This window comes from Sinocyclocheilus rhinocerous, unplaced genomic scaffold, assembly GCF_001515625.1.
Source record: "Sinocyclocheilus rhinocerous isolate Xijiao unplaced genomic scaffold, SAMN03320098_v1.1 scaffold591, whole genome shotgun sequence".
Taxonomy (NCBI): domain Eukaryota; kingdom Metazoa; phylum Chordata; class Actinopteri; order Cypriniformes; family Cyprinidae; genus Sinocyclocheilus; species Sinocyclocheilus rhinocerous.
This window is the reverse complement of record NW_015641476.1, coordinates 2,879,418-2,888,678: the sequence shown is the minus strand read 5'-3', so window position 1 is coordinate 2,888,678 and position 9,261 is coordinate 2,879,418.

Here is a 9,261-nt window from a genome sequence, read left to right as displayed (position 1 = left end):
ACAGCAACGCAACTGAAATGTTCCCAAGTCCAGAGACGTAGCAAGGAGATCTGTAAAGTAATCCATGTGACATCAGGAGTTCAACCGTAATTTTACGAAGCTCAAGGCTGGCTGTGCGAGAGAAGAAGAGAGAGAGAAAAAAAAAAAAAAAAAAAAAGAGTCAGCCGATGTGATGCCTACAACAAAAAAAAAAATGCGAGAGATACATTAAAAACACATTTTGTGTATGGTAAACCCAGTGTTACATACTATTGTAGTATTTATTAATATGAAAATAAATAGTTTTTTTTTTTTGTTTTAGTTTTCATTTTAATTTTAGTTTACATTTACGCTTTTATTCAAAGCGACTTACTAAAGAGAAACAAAAGTAATTTGTCAAAGAGCCAACAATATTTATAATATTCAATGCCAATTTATAGTAATTTTAAGTGTTTTTTATTAGTTTATTTAATTTTCTTAATATTATTCTTATAGTTTTTCTTATTATTTTAGTTTTAGTTTCAGCAATTTTAGCACTTCAAATGATTTCAATTAGTTCTATTTCTATTTTTTCCATTTGATATTTATCTTATTCTACAGTAGCTTTATTTCAATTACTGAAAGCATTTTTAATAGTAATAGTAGTTTTAATCATAATTTTTAATAGTTTATTTTTAAATAAAAATAACACTGGGTAAAACTGCAGCTTAAAAAAACATGAAAAAAGGGAATGAAGGCAATGTCACAATAAGAAGTTTTTATGCATGTTTGAGAAAAGAGGAGACCTTTTTATGGAAAACAACTACACAACTACATATAAATGCAGCGTCAATGGGGGTAAGGGAAGGATAGAGTGAGTGAGAAACCTCCCAGCATTTCTTTCATGTAAAATAAAGAGGTTTTTAGCCAGGAGCTGGGAGGTCTGGGTAAGAAGGCTTTAACTAGCAACTCAGCAGCAGGAGGGCCTATAGTTTCAACTATGTGTGACAGCACCCTGCCACAAAGACACATGCCAACCACTTTACTAGCTGTCTTTTCATTTATGAGAAAATCTGATGGCCCCTTCTCACACTCCAAGATGCTGTTACATAAACTGGGTGGCACTCTTGTTTTTAGACCTTTTTTCATCAGCATCCTGGCGGGCAGGTTTCTATAGTGAGTGCTCCTGAGGATACGAGTGCTCACCGTGCTGGGAAATGAGTGGTTAAACTTCTGAGAGGATTAAAACAGATCAAACGCAACCTCCTTCCACCTCATACACACACACACACACACTTCAGTGCTGACTGCAAACACAGGGTTGTGTTTAGACATTCCTGAGAAAGGAGCAAAACTCCCCCTCTTCTCTGTCTTTCTGTGCACACACAAAACCTTCACAATCTACTTTAGCTGCTATGTGACATGTTGACATCGCTTGGCTCCCCAAGCCTCTTGGCTCTGTCTCTTTTTCAGGTTAGGGTGACACGGAGGCCACATGCCACCGTATGGGGCTTTGGCACCCAGATACTAAAGTCTCTCACAAGAGCAGGGGTCAGAGGTTAGCTGCTCACAGTAACAATACACACAACTAAGAAGTGACAGAACAGATAGAGGAGAGAGACATATACAAAGAAGACATAAAAATACGCAAATGCGACATAATTGATGAGTGAGAACCAAATGGTGACAATGAATTTTAAGGTACTTGTTAACAGAGTCGCAAAAACGTGTAAATATTTTTGGGTTTCTTTGAAGCAATATTCAGGGTTAAATACAACTTAAACTCTTTTACAATGGAAAACCACTTCAAAAGGATTATTAAGATGACTTTTAATCTCAAATATTAAAGTAACGAAAGTGACAGATCTTTTTTGTCTGTATTGTGACATCATGCATCAGAGTGAACAGATTATCAACAAAAAATGTAGTGCGGGGACTTAATTCTAACCATCGGTTATTGATTGGATGGAGGCAGGTCTGAACACGAGCTTGCAGTCGATTGTGCAGTGGGCGGAATTTATGCCGACTAGATGATTGGAGAAGTCCAGCATATTTCACCAGAAGATCGAGTTGTGACATTTTCATTATAAATTACAAGCTCAAAAAAACAAAAAAAAAAACAAAACAATAAACATGGATGAATCACACTTAAAATATATACAGTGCCTACAAAAAGTATTCATACCCCTTAATTTTTTCACATTTTTTTTATGTCGCAGCCTAATGTTAAACTGTTATAACTTTTTTTTTCCCACATCAATCTACACTCCATACACCATAATGACAAAGCAAAAAACAGATTTGTGACAACTTTGCAAATTTATTAACAAAAACTGGAATAAGTACATTGCATATCCTATAAAGCTTCATGAATGTCAAAGCTGGAGGAATCAGGCTCAAGAAAGAAGAGTTCAGCGATGGCATGCACACACACACACAGAGGAGGGGACTCGCAGCCCGTGACAGATGCGACGGCAGTCTCCTCTCTCTGGTTTAATATGTAGAGTGTGCTGAAAGACAAACGTGTTGCATATGTAGAGTTATGCGAAGCACATACACACCAGCTGCTCTACAGCAAAAGAGACCATGAAATACTCTCTGCCCACTAAAGGCCTGCCGGAAACACTGGGCCTTTGCGAGAGCTTCATTTGCTACTTCCTCTCTGGTTCAACTTCAATTCAGATGCAGGAAAAAGACTGACTCATAATGATGCAGATTCTGTTTTAACTGCTGCATAAGCTTTGATACTTCAAAAGGCACGAGAAGTGTGTCTATACAGAACAGATGTGGAACAAATTGTTGCACTGCAAAGTGCAGGGTCTGTTTCTGATATAGAAAGGGTTGGCTGGCTTTATTGGGGGTAATGATTGTTTGTAAAGAGGAGCTGAGAGGACTGTGGGACTTCTGCTGATTTTTTGCCTTGGCATGGATGGCAGCATGCTCACGTGAGGACTATAAAGTTGCCACTGTCTGCCCATTAGTCCAATTTTATGAGTAAAACAGGAAATATTTCTGCTTTGCAGGAGAGCGTGTCTAACCCGGGCTTTCTGCAAAACAAGTGTGAGACCGTTCACAGCTGAACAAGAGACTAGTTTCCAAATGTTACATACAGAATTTGGAATGATTCCCAAAAATGTTGAAGCTAAGTATTTGAAGAATAATTATTTAATTATTTAACATAAAAATCAATTTGTAGCACATGCTTGAAAGTGAAAATATGGAATTTGTTGCCAAATAGATATGAAAGATTGAAACTATTTGTGACCCTGGAGCACAAAAGCAACCAATAGCAATAGCCAACAATACATTGTATGGGTCAAAATGGGTCAAAAATCTATTTTTCTTTTATGCCAAAAATCATTTGGATATTAAGTAAAGATCATGTTCTATGAAGATATTTTGTACCGTAAATATATACACCTGCCTGGAAGTTTCTAGCATGCCTAGTAAGACCTTGAAGACCTAGTAGATTCAGGCGTGTTTAATTAGGATTTGAGTCTGGAGACCCCTGGCCTATTGCGCAAATTGTTGAAAGGATAGTCATTGGTTGGTACTTTCTGTGTGTGCACTTATAATATGTGTAAACAAAAAAAAAAATCACAGCAGTGTGTTCTGTTTTGTTCTGTCTGAGTGGGTGTAATTTGATTGATCTGTGCCTAGGAGGGGGCTGGGAAAAAGGGTTCTGCAGAGCGCGTCAATCATGCTGCATTTGAACAATCAATGTGGCATTAATCAGACCAGATCACAACACTGATCAGACTAAGTGGCTACTTAAACGCCTCGCACACAGGCGCACAGTGCTGGAAAAGCTTATTAGGTCACGCAAACACTCACATGCCCTAAGGGAATACACATTAGCCAACCCCAAAAAGAAAAATGACAATCAACTCCGAATGAAAATCTAAATTAAAACTAAACGGTTTGCTGGCTCTACTTATACTTAATTGAAAAAGGGAATTGTTGAGCTTAAAATTATGGAAAAATCTAGTGTTCCTAGAATTCAAAAGTGTCGTGTTTGTTTTGGATGCACTTACCATTAAAAAAAAATTTTTTTTCTACAAATTTAAATAAAATAAATAAATACATGTAAAAAAAAACGAGATGTATATTTATTTTCTACAAATATAAAAAATGAAATAATAAAATTATAATAAATAAATTAAAATACACAAAAGTTAATATGTTAATTTAAGTTTTCATTATTAACATTTTATGAAACTATTGTCTATTTTGTGACCAAAAAGTAAAATAGAATCAACTCTCAGCCCTTTAAAGTGTTTTGTACATCCAGCACATGCTATCCAGGTGGCTAATGAGTGCAAGGTGCAAACTCACCAGAGATTAGTCAACATGTCATTAACAAGCTGTGAACAGAAAACTGACAGCCCTTTTACTTTGTGCCATTTCCTCCTCTTATTCTTTACAGAACTCTATAAGGGCCACATGGGAGATCAACCATCATACACATTTGTTTATCATCTTTCATTTCATGTCAGTGAACTGGTGTGGAGGTCAGTGTTTTGTATCCACAGGTGCTAACCCCAGGTTCTGCCACAACAGAGTGAGAAACAGGGACTGCGAGACAGTCAGACCACCACAAAAGACAGACACGCCTAATTAATAGTGCATGGGGCCTGCTTTGTCCCTCAGAGTGCCGTCTCCTGTTGTCCGTTGGGGGTTTGGGGGGCAATGAGGTGTAGAGAGGGGTCTAGTGTTTTTGGGGGGAACTGTCCAGAAATGGCGGTCTACATGGGCGGCACATGCCTCAGGCCCAGTCAAGCAGCATGATGAGAAAGCACATCCATTAGTCTGTAAATGTTAGTGAAGACATGGATGATGAGGAGAAAAAAGACAAGGAGAGGATCTTCAGTAAGTAGGGTCATAAATGCACACACTCAGTGGGATTGGCATATGTTAGAAATGATTGGATAATGAGTTTTCCATTCAGGGGTCCGACTATCTCAAAGAAGTCACCTGCATTCTCTTAACCAATTAAACAGAGATCAGTCTGAATCCCTGCTTTGTGCTTCACTGACCTCCTCACTCCCCAAAAGAAACCAAAAGTCCAAAATAAACTCACTTTGACACTTTCTCTGAAAAGTCTCAAACAGAAGCATCTGTTTACATGTCAATGTTTTTGTACTAATTCGTTTGTCCACAAGGTGTCAACAATGACCCAGCTCGCTGTTTAACATTTGAAAATGAAACAGATGAACAACAGCAACAACAAATTACTCGCGAAAGCATAAATTCTATAAATTCTGGAGAGAAATAGTGCAGATGCTGGACAAGGATGAAACTTTCTAGTGCGCAAGTGTCAATTGCTTGTGTTTGCACACACTACCAAATGGAGTATACTTTGAAAAGCTATGCGTTCGGCTGTATGCATACTAAGTGTACACTTTGGGCTTAAGTGGTAATCCATTAAACTACTACTAAACAGTCTATGGAAATCAACTAAACATCCACCAGAAAAATTTTAATATATTAAAAAACACAATACATAGCTAATTTTGAATGGTGGTCATCAATAGAAAAAGTTGTTTAAGAAACAGATGGTGTAGTTACAACTTCTACCAGCAGGGGCTAATGGGGCCATGATGGACAGCTGACCCTTGACCTCTTTGATCAGTATCATTGAGTACTCTGCATTTGACAGAATAACAGCAGTATTTTTTTACATTTCAAACTCAAAGTATATCACCGTTTCATTCAATGGTTAAAGGGTTAGTTCACCCAAAAATGAAAATTAGCCCATAAATTACTCACCCTCAAGGCATCCTAGGTGTATATGACTTTCTTCTTTCAGACGAATCCAGTCGGAGTTATATTAACAATAGTCTTTGATCTTTCAAGCTGTTTAATGGCAGTCAGTGGGTGTTGCAGTGCATCAGTCAAAAAGAAGTGAAATAAAAAGCGCCCATCCATAATAAAAAGTGTCTCACACGGCTCCGGGGGGTGAACAAAGGCCTCCTGTAGTGAATCGATGCGTTTTTGTAAGAAAAATAACCATATTTAAAACGTAATAATCAATTTAATCTAGCTTGCGCTCACTATTGTAAACGGAAGCAGCTCCTTCTTACAAAAATGCATCGATTCGCTAAAGGAGAACTTTGTTCACCCCTGCAGCCGTGTGAGACACTTTTTTTATGGATGGGTGCTTTTTATTTAACTTCTTTTGGACTGAAGCACTGCAACACCCGCTGAGTGGCATTAAGCAGCTTGAAAGATCAAAGAGAATTTTTTATATAACTCCGACTGGATTCGTCTGAAAGAAGAAAGTCATATACACCTAGGATGCCTTGAGGGTGAGTAATTTATGGGCTAATTTTCATTTTTGGGTGAACTAACCCTTTAACATTTTGATCATAAAAAGACAATGTATTTAGTTAGTCTAATTTTATCATCAGTAGCATGCCTTTTTTATTTTTTATTTTTTCCTGTGGATATCAGATTTTATCATTCTTAATATAATTTCAGAGTAAAGCAGACAGGTTTTATTATCTATTCATTCTACTTTGGAACACACCATTCCTGTAGAGGGATGTTTTATGATATTCAAATACCCCTCATATCTGCCAGACCCTCTCATCTTCTCTTGCCCTCATTTGTTACCAAGCAAAACAGTTGCTTTTATATTGGAGACTCAATATAAATTAAACCACGAGCCATGTGAGACACTTTTTTTTATGGATGGGCTCTTTTTATTTCACTTCTTTTGGACTGAAGCACTGCAACACCCGCTGAGTGGCATTAAGCAGCTTGAAAGATCAAAGAGAATTTTTTATATAACTCCGACTGGATTCGTCTGAAAGAAGAAAGTCATATACACCTAGGATGCCTTGAGGGTGAGTAATTTATGGGCTAATTTTCATTTTTGGGTGAACTAATTTAATTTAATTTAATATTAATAATTTATGCATTTAGCAGACGCTTTTATCCAAAGCGACTTACAGTGCATTCAAGCTATACATTTTTTACCAGTATGTGTGTTTCCTGGGAATTGAACCCACGACCTTTTGCGCTGCTAACGCAATGCTCTACCACTGAGCCACAGGAACACAACTAACCCTGAGGATTAATGCTGAGAGACAAACCCTAAACCTAACCAAAGCTCTCAGAGTCATACAAAGAAGCCGTCTGGTCAGGACAAAAATACACTAATGAAAGCCATGTAACCTAAAAGCAATCAGATAATTATTCCCAGAAAAAAACACAATCATGAATGATAGGCTACTCCCATAGACTCCCAGTGAGGTGCAGTACCTTTTTCCTATTACAATGTATTAATAGGGCTCCATTTCTGCAGACACATTCATTTAGACACTAAAGCAGATGTTAACTAAATGACCTGCAAGATATTTTATACTATAATTTGCTTAAATATTGAAATGCACCATGAGTGACAAAAAATGTACACTACCGTTCAAAAGTTTGGGGGTCATTTATACATTATACAATATATTTTAAAATGTAATTCATTCTTATGATGGCAAAGCTGAATTTTCAGCAGCCATTACTTCAGTCTTTAGTGTCACAAGACTCTTCAAAAATTATTCAAATAAGCTGAATATATTCTAAAAAAATCCTACTGACTCCAAACTTTTGAACTGTAGTGTAGATTATCCGTGCATAGTGTATTTGAACACTATCTGTCAACAGAATTCTGTGGGAAGTTGTACTTCCAGTGTAGTCTTCAAGCAATCGCCACTGATATATCACTTTCACAGTATCACATCACACTACAGGATGCTTTATAAGGCAAACACTCTAACACACGCAACAGCATAAACTTCCTGTGGGCTGGAAAGTGAGTAAAGATACACTGATGTCACGATCATACAAGTCACCTAAGACGAGCTGAATGACAAAATATATTAGTCTGCGTGCAGATCATCCCACTTTGAAACATGCTCCTGGGGCAAAGCTGTTGTAAAGTAATCCACTTCCATAATGATCTGACTCTCAAGGTGTGGAGTTACACTGAGATAATGGATGGCATAAACCCCCTGATGTGGCCATTTGCCCAGGGCACCAATCTCCAATCTAAGCTGTGTGAGAAATGTTGGTCAATACCACATGCAGAGAGGAAACTCTATTAAAAACACTGCAGTTCACACACTTACAGCCTGAGCTCCCCTCATATACACATGATACCAGTGCATGAATGAACAGGGGATTGAAGAGAGCAAGAAAGTAGGGGGTGGAGATTGAGTGAAGAGTAAGAAACTCTCCATGGACACCAGAAGAGCTCCATTCAAAAGTGTTTTGAGCAACATTTCAGTTGGCCCTTCAACTATAGTGGCCTCTCATGAGAAAGAACACCTGTTGCAGTAGAAACATACGCCTTGACAAGTCTTCATAGATTAAAAAATAAAACAAACTTCCTGTGCATCCCTAAAAGCAACACATATCAGTCAAACAATCAGCATAATGCTCCTCTAAACTCCTACCTCTCCATGGCTATATCCGTTTTCCTGCTCGGCTAAGACGCTGGTGGTCCCATGACCAGAGCACGGAGCGGCAGCAGTCATCCTTTTCTCTCTCTCTCAGTATGACAAAGTAACTGAGAGAGAGAGCCAGTGGCGCCCACTCCCCTCCTCTCCCCACCTCCCTGCTATTCACAGGCAAATGCAAGTCTAAATACCAGATGGGTCTGCCCCAGCAACTTCACTAGAGGGGGCGGAGGGGGTAGAGCGCAGAGAGGGAAGGGGGGATGGGACAGGAGGGTGTCTGTCAACAACACTACAAAGCCCCTCACCAGAAAGGGCAAAGGAAAGACGGTAGAGCGATGGCTGAAACTTGGCACGCTGGTGCTAACTGGACCTTGTGAATGGAGTGAAAAAATCCGGAGCGGTGATGGGAAGGGTAAAATGAGGCCCAGCTGATTATCCATAAACACACAGATACACACACCAATGAAGTGACTGGTATAATCATGTAAGGTGTAGCATGGTCAAAACTATATCTGTTGTTTTTACTGGTTCTGTATGTTTAACACTTTTGTGGTTGAGGCTTGCCTAAATTCAGCTAGAGTTGGGTTAGAGGAAAGCAGCAGCAGAAGGCATGTGGGGAAAGAGTTCATTCCTTAGAGACATGGGAGTATCAATAACCTGATCAATACTCAACCGCTCACAGTATGTTGCACACATACACACACATTATTCCAGTACAACAACTGCTGCATGTGTCACTGTTGGATTTGCTCAAATGATAAACTACACTTTTCTAAATACAATTACATAAAATTTAGAAATAAAAATAAATTATATTTCATACATGTGCAAAAAAAACAAACATATA